Source organism: Hyaena hyaena, unplaced genomic scaffold (assembly GCF_003009895.1).
Source record: "Hyaena hyaena isolate Hyena2069 unplaced genomic scaffold, ASM300989v1 scaffold_980, whole genome shotgun sequence".
NCBI classification, from domain to species: domain Eukaryota; kingdom Metazoa; phylum Chordata; class Mammalia; order Carnivora; family Hyaenidae; genus Hyaena; species Hyaena hyaena.
This window is the reverse complement of record NW_024081615.1, coordinates 217999-230642: the sequence shown is the minus strand read 5'-3', so window position 1 is coordinate 230642 and position 12644 is coordinate 217999. Positions and strand designations below refer to the sequence as shown.

Below are 12644 nucleotides of genomic sequence, written 5' to 3'. Positions count from 1 at the left end.
GCCGATCTGATTCTCACCTTCAACCTAACCTTGCCGGTTTCCTTACAAAAGACCCATCCACCGGCCTCTTTAAAAAAAAAAAAAAAAAGAACCTATTTGCCCGCCCGGCTGGTCGGAAGGAGCAGAAAGTAGTAGGGGTGCGTCCCGTTTGCACTATAGCTCGGCTGCAATAATGTGGAACGTGTAAGATGGAAGATACCACCGGCTGGCTGCGGGGATGCGCCTCGCCAGCGCCGGCTGCGGTCTCCGTTTGCTCTGTGCGCCGACCCGCGAGCGGCCACGACCACCCCTAGCGGACTTTGTTCGGTTGAGGGGCGCCAGGGCGGCCCGGGGAAGGGCGGGAGGGCGGCGGAAAGTTGGAGAGCGTTTTTGCGCCGCCGCGTGCGTCCGGGAGCTCGGCGAGTCCGCCCCGGGCTTCCTGGTGGGGCTGGGCTGGCGGGGGAGGGGCCGCGCAGCAGCGGCGGAAACCAGACCTCGGCGATAAGAGGCTGCACGGAGACATGCAACAGTCTTTCCACTGCAGCTGAATGAGTTGTGGCGCTCACGATGCTCCCGTGACCGGGCACTGACAAGTTCAATTTTAAATCGCGGGCCGCCTGGAATCAGGACTCCCACAATGCCTTGGGCACTCGGTCGGCAGTCGGGCTGCCTCTGAAAAAAAAATGTGAGAGGTAAGTTTCCCTGTTCCCAGTCGCCTCGCGCTGCTCTGCCGCTCTGCATTGTTCGTGCTCTTTCGGGGCTGTTCATGGCTGAAGGAGGAAGTGAGAGCGGGCTCCGGCCGGCCGCGTCTCGGGGCGGCGGGGGCTGGCTCGCCGCGGCCGACGCGTCCCTGTCGCCCCCCAGCTCGAGCTAGAGGGAGAGCGGGAGGTTGCGGCTGCAGCCCAGCCCCGAGCCGCCCTTCCCCGGGCTCTGCGGACACTGTCAGAGCGCAGCCAGCGTCCAGTGTGGCAGCCTAGACAGAAAGAGCGAGCAAGCCAGCGAGGAGGAGGCGGGAGTGGGGGTGGGGGTGGGGGTGGGGGGGGGACATGGGGGCGGGGGGTGGGTTTGGCTGAAAGAAACAGGTGCGTGGAAGTGTACTTACAACTTAATGACCTTCGTCAGGAGAAGATGCGAGCTCATCAGACGCGAGCCCCGGTGTCTCCCAAGAGCCCCCTCATCCCTGCCCCCGGGGGCTGCCATCCAGCCCCGGTTTTCATCTGGGCCAAATATGTGCACGCAAAGGTTAATTCTCTGCCTGCTACCCATAAATTACGCATGACATGTTTAGCTGGGCTTCCATATATGGAGAGTGCTGTATTTCAGTCCGGTTTGCCTTTTGCCAAGTTTACAGGGCGGAAGACGCCCTGCATGAGAGGGCTCCTCTCTCTCTCTCTCTCTTTTTTTTTCCATCGTTTTGTAGTGCGTCACTCAAAAACTGTAAGAAAAGTAAGTATAGACGCTCTCTGGGTGGAGCTGCAGTTGGTTGATTGAATTGCTTTCACGAAAGGTTGAAACGAATGAAAAGTAGTTAGTACTTGGGTTTTGGGTTTTAGACAAAAGCAGGACAAATCTGTAGGCCCCCCCCGCCCCCACACTTTTTTTTTTTTTTTTTAAACGGAGCCGGAATCTGTTATTGGTAGTAATGTGTCATGTGAGAATACTTTGATTCCAGAGCTTGTAAGAGGAGCAGGTATATGGTTGAGCTTGTGTTTGCCCCTCTCCCAGCACTTTACAACTACGGGGTTGTTGCTACAAGAGTAATTGTGTTAAGTCTCCCCCTGGCCGGGAGAGTATACGGCTGCTGCTGGGATTTGGTGGTGTATTTCCGTGGAGTGTGCTTCCCTGGGATTAAAACGGAGTAAGAAGCTGCCAGAAAGGTTATTTGCCACGGCCTTTACTTTGTGTGCCCACCAGCACAGGCACAAGCGATAGCAGACGGATGGGAGACTCCGCCGTCCTCCGAGGCGTTTCTTAAATTAATACACCAAGAGAGAAGTCATAATGAATGCCCTTTGGATTTGCAGGCCCTCTGCGAGGCGTTTGAAATACTACCCCCGTGGACGCCGTGTTCCTCCCTCCTGGGTTTGAACACAGTGTCTGTTTATACACAGAGGGTGTTTAGTGCATAACTATTCTATACCCGCAGAAGTGATCCACTCCATGTTGTCTGTGTGGGTTCCTGAGAGCGTTGGGGTCTCTTCTTGTCTCGCGGTTGAGATAAAAAATTATCACCGCGGCCGGTTAAAACGGAAGTTCAAGGACTGTGAAATTCATTTTAAGAATATTTAGTTCAGTACTTGGAATGTCTTGCATGTAGCCAGAGACACTGAATAAAGTTATTTTGTAGCCTGAGAAAGCACATTGTTGACACTTGTATCTTTGCTTTCTTAAAGTCGGTGACAGCTATAGCTAGAAACTGTTTTAGGAAACTGACAGTGTCCTGATTTTCATCCATGTGGTATATTTGCATGGAGGTGAAATTCTTTTTGGATTATTGTGTTGGTAGGGCTTTTTTTCTTTTCTTTTAAAACGTAGACATAGTTTTTAGTTTTATTTGTTTAATGGGGGGTTTCCCCTCACTGAGGACTACAAGTTTGCCTTTTGTGTTTGCGGGAACAGGTTGGGTCGGCACCAGAAAACCTGTTCATCCATCCACCTGTAATTACAGTGTCACTTAAGACATAATAATCAGGTTTTATTATTACTAGGAGACTCAGAAAAGCTCACATGTGCCTAGTTTAATTTTTTTTTCTCATGTAACTAAGAACAAATTTGTGTGCAGACACACATCGAGTGTGGTGCTCTAGGCAGCCATGCCCGCGGAGAATCCTAAGTGCCTCATGGTTTAAAATCTTATTGCTTGTGTTTACATTTCCACATTTGAGGCAAACTTAGACTCCAAGTTGAATTCATTAAATTCCGTTTCCAGCATTCTGTTCTTCCTCTGGGCATAGAATTCCGATGAAATGAAGCACTGGGTTCTGTTCCAGATCAAGAACAGAATATTCCAAGGTTTCTCTTGGGATGGGGGTGGGGGAAGGGGAGGAGTAAAATTCTATTTCTCATTGAATCAGGGTGTGTTACTTTATTATATAAAATTTCCTATTTTTATTGTAAGCAAAAAAGTTGCCCTTGGCATTTACCACTGTCGCCATTCATTAGACCTGTGTTTGATATCTCTATTTTTGGAAACAGAGAATAGCCTTTTGCTGCAACTTCTGGTTTTCTGTTTGGTGACCGGAGATACACAGGTTCGAGAACATCTCAGATCTTGCTTAGAAGAAGCTAAAGAGAATAGGTCACTGGGGCTTCCTATACTCTTAAGAGAAAGTCATCAGCGTGACCAGTAGATTCGGCAGGGTGAGGGGGAGTGCAGGAAGGAAGTGAAATATATTCACTTAAATGTTTGGCTTAATATAACATCTTAGCAGCAATACTGATCATTGAGGATGTTACATAGGAAGATTTTGAAGTGGTGGCCTTTTAGGCTCAAGAGCCTCATATTTTTGGAAATCCCGAATTGCCACCCAGCGCAGTAGCCACTAGCCACATGTGGCTATCAAGCATTTGAAATGTGGCTAGTTAGGACTGAGATTTGCGCTAAGTGTAAACGTGTTCTGGATTTGGAATACTTTGTACGAAGGGAAGAATGTAAAGCATCTGATGCATATTTTTCATATTGATTATGTGTTGCAGTGATAATATTTTGGATAGATTGGTTTCAGTAGAGTATTCAGTTAGATTAATTTCACCTGTTTCTTTTCACTTTTTTAAACTACAACTACTAGAAAACCTAAAATAACGAATGTGGCTCATATTACTTTTCTATTGGATGGTGCTGTTCTAAAATAGAGTAGGGGAGCAGTCTTCTGAGAGAAAGCCTCAAGAGTTTGCTGGTTAAAATAATAAAATCGACTTTTATTTTTATAAGCTAAAGAAGTTTATTATACACAGAAATACCTTGTCTTTCTTATCCATTGTAACCAAAATCTAAGAAAACATACTACCTAACATCTATTTTTATTTCCTCAAAACTACTGTTTAGTTTAGAGATTTAATGGTGAGGTAGCAGTAAGAGAGAAAAGGCTTATAATTAGGGGATGAGTCCTAACACCTCTCAAAGGCCAGAATAGAGTATGATTGCTACTTAGGAACATTTTAGAGACACTATAGCTATCATTGTCCTAAAGTTACCGAACATAAACGAGTCACTAAAACTTATTTTAAAGTAGAGTTTTCGGTAAATAACAATTATCCTCAAACACTTAATATGTATTTTCCTTTCCTGTGACTTTCCTTCCTTAGAAAATAAAAACATCAAGTAAATCCAAACAAACTCCTGACCAAATGTTAATTAATAAATTCACAAGAATGAGATTTTCACTTGTAGGGTATAAGGCATTGTTTTGAATGTTAGGAAAGGTAAAAATATGTTTCTGTGGTAATATGGGCTTTCAGGAATTTCTATACACGGAGACATTGTCTTTATAATTTGAACACATTCTTGAGAAAGCATCTAACTAGCAAACAAAGCACAATGGCATAGGTCCTGGAAACATTCCCCTCAGATATTTTCATAACTGAAGTCCATTTTGCCATACACAGTGAGTGTTAAGCAGAAAAAATGCGCTTCTTCTTCTTTTTTTTTTTTATCCATATAAAGCATGCTTACTTTTATTTCCTTAAAGGATGCCAAAGATATAGGATAGGATGGAGGTAGCGGGTTCTCTCTGTGGGGGGAGGTGGGAGGGCAGGTTTTAGAGACCCTCAGAAGACTTCCTCCTGGCTTGGTGCCATCTTGAATCTGTCTCCCACTATATGAGGCATAACTGCCATTAGTGTCAATACATGTAGGGAGTGTGGGGGGAACAATGATCCCCATTAACTTTGTATATAATTTCTGATGACTCATGGAGCATATTCGCTAATGGCTGGAGAATTATTGATTGCAAAGCAGGGAATTCAAGAAGCGCTATTGACATATGGCATTGTCTCTGGACATACTTTATATTTTTAGATTTGAGATAGGGAAATTGATTTTTATGTAGTGTTTTTCATATTATAAAAACATATATTCTCAACATTACAGCTATATCCTGGAAAAAAGACACTTAGCAAACACATGGTTATAGGTTTTTACATATTATGATTAGTTTTTTAATGACTCTAGTCCTCCTTTATAGATAATTATTTACGTTTTCCAAGAGACATCTTAATACACGTGCTGGTGACATCCGTAAGCATGAAGAATCTTTAAAGTGTTTATGTTACAGTATTAGGCATTATGTATTTGACACCTCTGCCACTGTTTTTGAGGACTTATTCAGGTTTCTGTGATTATCCTTTGTTAAAACAGTCCAGGATATATTGATCTCCCGATGAAATGTAGCCATCTTGCATGGAGTGAAGAATTCCTTTTCCGGGGTGCCTGGGTGGCTTAGTCGGTTAAGCGTCCGACTTTCGCTTAGGTCATGATCTCACGGTTCGTGGGTTCGAGCCCCGTGTCGGGCTCTGTGCTGACTGCCAGCTCAGAGCCTGGAGCCTGTTTCAGTCTGTGACTCCCTCTCTCTCTGACCCTCCCCTGCTCACGCTGTCTCTCTCTCTCTGTCTCCTAGAAATAAATAAACATTAAAAAAAAAAAAAAAGAATTCCTTTTCCACTGAGATCAACTCTTTTAAAAAGGAGATGTTTCTGAAATAACTGTTATGCTTCCAGTAGTGTGTATGCTGCAAAAGAAAAACCACCATCTCTATGGACATTGTTTTAAGAAATTGAGAAGTATGCCTTATATATCCAATGAGGGGGATAACAGTTGATAAGGCACATATTCCCATGAATGTGGACACAATTTCTATGTGAGTGTTTGTGTGAAAGCTAGGTATGCCCATGATAATGCTAATTTATTCAGATAATCTGGATGTTAAATAGCATCAAAGTATTAAAAAGAATTGTGCTAAATATCACATAATCTAACGTCAGTGCAGATACCAACTCCCTTCCAGTCCCTCTTTAGCTGATACTTCTTCCTCCAAATAATTTTTTAAAAGAGACTTACATTTAACAGTATATTTTCATTTTTAAAACAGCTTGATAGCTACTAAGAAGGAACTTGTTTTAAAGAGCTAACAAGGTTTGAGGATCATGGGAACAGATTTAATCATATGAAATAAACATCACATTGCGGATTTGAGAGATTTTATTTTGTAATGTTGATTTATAAGTGAATACTTGTTGTGGCAAAAATAGCAAGCTGGGCTCAGTGAGATCTGCCAAATTTAGCCAAAATATACCTTGTTTAAAGAAGTGGCAGTCTGGTAGCAGAAGTAAGAGTTTTGAAAATAACTGAAAGTAGAAAGGGAGATTTCATGAATAGTGGCTTGTTAACATAGTTTGGAAGTTCAGATAAGGAAAAGTAAGTCCTAATGTAGCTCTGACCAATACATGTAATAAAGGGAACAGTCTTACTGCATAAATAATGGAAAGCAAAAGCTATTCTTTATTTTCCAACCATACAAAAATAATATTCTATTTGCCAGGTTTAGTTGTATATATTCAGTGATCATTCCATATTTTTCGTACGTTTATATTTAACGTTCTGACACAGGGTTTTCGTATGTGTTCTGGTTCATGTATTTAGTTCATTTCTCTGGTAGAAATCTATAGATTTCCAAACGTCCTGTATGAGAATATTGATAGCTTTTGCCATCGGTTTTACTGTTGAATGCTATAAAATAATCACCTTTTGAAGTCACCAAATAGTTACACATGCGTCAGAAGAGCAGCGTGGGTAATGACTTTGAACGGTGGATGGAGAGGAATTGCCAAAGACTAGGTTGAAAGTAAACTGACAGTGATAGTGAGTTGTTTACAATGAGGTTGTTTGCTATAAACCTACATATTAAAGTTAAGAAGTAGAAATGATACCAAAATATATTGGAAATGCAGTGATTTCCTTTTGGGAAAAGAAGTGTAGAATGTGTAATGAACAGCAAGGAGAGAAAAGTATATTAGCTGGGAGATTTTAATCAGAAACAGCCTGAGTATCCAGTCTAATGTGGCATTGAATAAAAGAAAAGTGAAGAAATAAAAGCAGAAGGTATTAACTAATAGTTTCAGACACAGGTAGAGTTATCCCAATTAGGAGTACAGTTTTGTGGGTTTTGAAAAACTAACAAATAGTTTACGTAGATAGTCCGTGGAAGGTGTGGCAACATTGTCTATGCCTTCCGTGTTTAAGTTTGCAGCACACTAACATCTGTCTATTCAGTGACTGTGACTGAATAGACTCTTCCAGAAAATGCTAAAAAAGTACGGTAACAATGATATGTGCAGTAGGAGTGTGAGGAAATATAAACAGATTTTACAGTTAAATAGTCACAATACATCACAAGCATGTTAAATAGCAAGAATGCCAAAAAAGGCATTACACAGTTCATATTTAGAGCATCGTTAGAGGCATTTTCTGAACGTGATTTAGTATTAGAATTTACAAGACCATTCAGAGCTGATTGTATCTAAAATTTGTAATCCTGTCGCTAGCAATCTGGTTGCCAGAGTCATTGATGACAGTAGTAATGAGACATTCACATTTCGTTTCTGCCCTTCTCTGATTACAAGAAAAGCATTACCTTTACAATGACCATTTAGCACTCCACGTGGATGGATAGCTCTGATCCAGCCAGAAAGATCATCTGGGGTGAGGTGGTGGTCGTCAAGATAGGTGATATATAAAGAAAGCAGGGCGTGGAGGCCTGCTGTCCGGCAAAAGTTGTCCGGAAAAGCTCTGGACCATTGGCTGGACTTGCGACTCGGCATTCCTAAGCCAAAGGTCCCCTCGTTCATATTTTTATTTACTAAATTTTAGTTTCAAAAAGTAGCCTGTGAAAGATATATTAGTTCCTATAAACGGTCTCTAAATTCGTTTTGAAAGCCCCAGTGTTTGTTGCAGTGCAAGAGGAACAACAAAATCCGACCTCCTTGGGGGAGAACTTTTGAAAAGTGGAACTCTGCAAATGCAGGAGGTGGTACCAGTGTTATTACTGTCATTTTAAAATGATTGGTTCTGTATATACATAATTGCATTTTTCTCTCTGTCTTGAAAAGAGTCATTGAGTTGGGGGGGGGGCGGCGTGGAGATCGGAAGGCACAAACAAGCTTCACGTTTTTTATACCAGATCTGACCAGATATGTGACCTGGGAAAAACCATTTACTCTTTCTAGTCCTTAAGTTCTGTATCTGTGAAGTTCTAAACATACACATACTAATTAACAGAAGTTCTACTTTGCTATACAGTTCTTTATAAAATAGCTCATTTAATCTTTTCTCTGCAGCTGTAAAGTAGGCCGTAGGACCTTTATCTTCAAGATTAAGTAGCATGACTAGACAGCTCTTTTTGTCCTTTGCAGAATTACGAGGCTTGTTTTTGGTCTTTATTCAAATGTCCGTGTTTTTAACCAATTGGAAATGATCTATAAAGAAAAGTACTGAGGATAAGAACTGTCATGACAATTACTCACATTTTGGACTACTTTCTTTGTGCCAGGGTAAGATTTATGAGTTAATTCATGTATTCCTCAGAACAACCCTGTAAAACAGGTATTGTCACTATCTCAGCTTCACAGACGGGGAAACTGAGGCACTGACGAGTTAGTGGTCCCAAGTTACTTACCTAGTAAGTAGCGCAACAAGGAGTTGAACCAGGGTGGCCCAGTTCTAGAACCCATGCTTGTACATAAAAGAATGAAAACAGATTTAACAAATACTTGTGTTAGTTAGGTGCAGATAGGAGGTCAAGACCGTAAACATTTGGAATACTCTAGCAGAGTCGCACTGGTTACAGTGTTTGTAACAGTAACTCTCAGAGAGTGAGGAGAAGGTAAGATGATAGAGAGAAAAGGCATAGGGGGATGTGGGCAGCACATAGGGTAGGGAGAAGGGAGGCATCAGGTGGGAAAGGAGGTTGGCGCTACACTTTGGGGGGCATTGGGGAGCAGATGGTACAAGATTGATACACGACTGGGAACGTGAGACATTTGGTTAGGCACGTGACCCTATAGGCACATATTTTAGTGACAGTTTATAGAGGAAGGACAGGACCCATAGAGGATGAAGCGATGAGGGACTAACTAAGGGGAATGACAGGGAATGATGAGGAGGACATGTTCGCTGGGGGAGAAGTGACCGTCATAGGGTCCGTAGGATATAGCAGCTGACCAGATGTGGGTGTGAGAGGCAATGGGAGGAATTAAAAATGGTTCTTAAAATCTAGTCAGAATTGTTTAAACGTTTTTTATAAAAAAAAAGTTTACATAAATATTTTAATCTTTAATGTTAATTCTGTTGATTATATTGCTCCTTGTGAACTCTTTTAGGATCAAGAACTGTATTCTAAGTTTCAGTTAAGAGAATAACACTTGAAATTGCGTTTTACCGGGAACTATAACTTGATTAAGTAGAAGCTGTGTGTTAAGTTCTTAAAACACGTCATTTCTGTGACTGCCACTTTCAAATAAAGCACGGGATCTGATGTGCTATAGAAGGTCACCAGATTCTTCATCCCGCATTGGTAGTTCTGAAGTAAGCATAATTTCATCTTTAAGGGTATATTGTTATTTGCTAGGAAATGTTTCAGTGTTGGCCAGGCAGTTCTGTTCCGTCGTTAAAGGAACACCCACGTAACCTGGCCTCTGTGGTAAAGCAGGTGTCACACAGATACATGATAAAATAAGTTTGCCATTTGCTCAATGTGAGTGACATCGATGCTTCTGAGACCTTGCTATTTTGGGGAAGGTATCAATATAACTGTGATATTCTTCTTCCTGGAAATAAAACTCCTTAACAATCACTCTTATAAACGGAACGATGTACATATGGGAATAAATAAGCAGTTGCACTGAGTTAACAGTTTCCTGGTGTTGTGAGGATGGCTGGATTTCAAATAGAATAGAAAGCTTTAGAGACATTCCCACAGGCCTTTTTGCTTATGGTCCTTATATGCTTTTTACAAAGTAAATGGCTTAACATTGTTTAAGCAGAAAATGTCAGAGCAATGATAGACTATGTTGTATTTAACATGCATAGAAAAATTCCCATGAAACCAAGACAATTTTCAAGAAAAAGATTCTACTTATAGCTCTTTACCACTTATTTCTTTAGATGGGTATATATCCATGAAAAATAATAAAAATTATGCTGTTTGTATGTTTAAGTATAGCATGTTTACACAGAGCTAGAGAAAATCATATTAACAGTGCTTTATTTCAGCTTTTGTTTTTATGCCTCCTCGTATTATGTCAGAGCCATGCTTAGTGTGCCTTTTTCTATTACTAGGTTTTTTTTTATCTGATTTTTGCCTTGTGCTATAAAGATAAGATAAAAATCTGTTCAATTGCACTGTTAAGATAACGTTCAGAAAATGTTCATTTTCTTAAGTAACTAAGATTAAATGGTGTTAAAATTAGAAATTTCTCTTTGCTTTCTGTGTTCATTGGGCTAATTTTAACTCGACGAATTTACTCCAAATTATTTTGAGCCATTATTTGAATTTCATTGCCCAGATATTTCAGGGAAAGCTGCATTGTCAACCTAGTGCATTCAGATAAGGTGTTTGGTTTTAAATACCCCATTCAAGGGTGCCTGGGTGGCTCAGTTGGTTGAGTGGCTTCAGCTCAGGTCATGATCTCACAGTCTGTGAGTTCAAGCCCCACGTCAATCTCTGTGCTGACATCTAGATCAGAGCCTGGAGCCTGTCTTTGGATTTTGTGTCTCCCTCTCTCTGTGTTCCTCCCTTGCTCATGCTGTCTCTCTCTCTCTCAAAAATAAATAAAACATTAAAAAAATAAATACCCAATCCATAAAACTTTAAGAGACGTGATGAGCATAGCAAAAGTGAACAACAGGGAATACAAGTAGATCTTTGACCCAGGTATAGAGTCTCTTGAGGTATTGCATGGCCTTTCCAAAAAATAATTTGAAATCTCTGGAAGAATTGAGACTATTGAAAAAAATCTATCCATCAAACACAATTGTGCATAACGCTTTCTGGGGGTGGGGGGGCACATTTACTGAAAATTGCACGTAGGAAATGACTCAGAGAGATAGAGTTTTGAGGACTGGATTTTAAAAGTAAATATTTTGGAGCAATTAATATCGTGTGGGAAGAAATTATTTGTGTCTTGTTTCTCAGTAATGGACCAAAGTTTACTAAGTGCTGAGGTCTTTTTACTTAAAAAGTTATTTTACTATGTTAACAATAAGGTGATACAGGGAAATCAATTCATCCTTTGTGTTCTGCTAAATAACCAATGAACAGACATACTCTGGAGATCTATTAGAGTAATATAGGAGGGGAGGATCCAAAGGAGAATTATGTAGTTTCTCTTCATTGGCAGGTAATTGAGCTGGGAGGAAAGACATGAAAAGTGAATAGTACAGTTGGGTATTGGTGCTATACAACTGAGTACCAAAGGAGGAAATTCAAGGAAAGAAGAAAATCCAAAGAAGGAAGTCTTAACGGAACTTAATAGCCAAGGCATGCTGTGTAGAGGAGCAATTTACCTCTCTGTTCAGCGTTTGGAAGGTAATGGTTTAAACAGGGGGGAAGTAAGGAGGCTAGCTACTATCTTCAAGTGTCTTCTCTGTGAGACATTGCCGGCTGATATTCTTTTTGGAAAGAATCACCCGGTAATGGTGTTAAACAGTTAGGGAACAGCCCTTCATGGCAGGAGCCATCATTTTCTTGATAGAGGTGAGGAAACAGAGACTCAGAGAAGTTAACCTACTTGCCTGAAGTCACACAGCTGGTGAGCAGCCAAACTGAATTAAAGCATGGGTCTTTTCTTATTTCACATCAGCATTCTTTGTTCCCCCAGGAGGATTCTGCTGGGAATGGATGTGGTATAGTTACAATTCAATGATTTTAAAACTTCACCCAGACCACAACTGACCCTTGTCAGGAAGGTGCAAATTTAACTTAAAAAGCTGGCAAATAAACTTTTGTCTTTTTGCTTTGACTTTGGCATATAGTGTGCCAAATGCTTATAATCTTTCTCTTAGATTTATAAACACAACAAAACATACTAGGCCTCCTGTCTTCAGCAGATATGAAGACGGCTTGCAGTAATGTGACTGTTACAACATTGCGTTTCGGGAAGCTCTCCAAAGAGGCTTCGTGAAGTTCTGGGAGATAATTTACTTTCACACCAATAATGTGATGCTATAAAATTTTCCCCGAGAAATGATAGGGGTATCTCCAGAGCGCATGCTAAATTCATTTATCTTCCTGATGTGGTTATTTTATGCTTTCGTGTTATATCATGTTCGCATAGCAGGCCGTGTGCTCAGCCACTCTGTGGCATGTGGGCTTATGATGTTAAGAGAGAAACTGTTAATTGAAGACTTGTTCTGTTGGAGACATGTCACTTGGCTAACAAATTCCTCTCCTCCTGGAGCTGTTTAGAATACATACCAGATGAAATTATATAATGGCTAGAGAAGGAAAATGTAAGGCTCGTGCCATTGTTTTTGGCCTCCAAGGAAAACCCTCTTATTTAGCAAATAGTGATGGAGTGCAGTGTTGATGTACCAGCTCTCTTACTCTTTATCCTCTCCAGGGCAGAGGTGAGGAAGAGATGCCCCGTTCTCAAAGTGGTTTCCAGTGTAGTGG

General features: G+C 41.0%; 1 protein-coding gene across 3 annotated transcripts in view; it reads left to right on the top strand.

Moving 5' to 3' along the window:
• The first annotated feature begins 471 nt into the window (after nucleotides 1-471).
• MBNL1 (muscleblind like splicing regulator 1) overlaps nucleotides 472-12644 on the top strand; it is a 182382-nt gene continuing 170209 nt past the window's right edge. For all 3 annotated transcript variants that reach the window (XM_039221416.1, XM_039221414.1, XM_039221415.1), the window contains exon 1: nucleotides 472-671. The gene's annotated coding sequence lies outside the window, so the exon portion shown is untranslated. The remainder of the gene's footprint in view (nucleotides 672-12644) is intronic.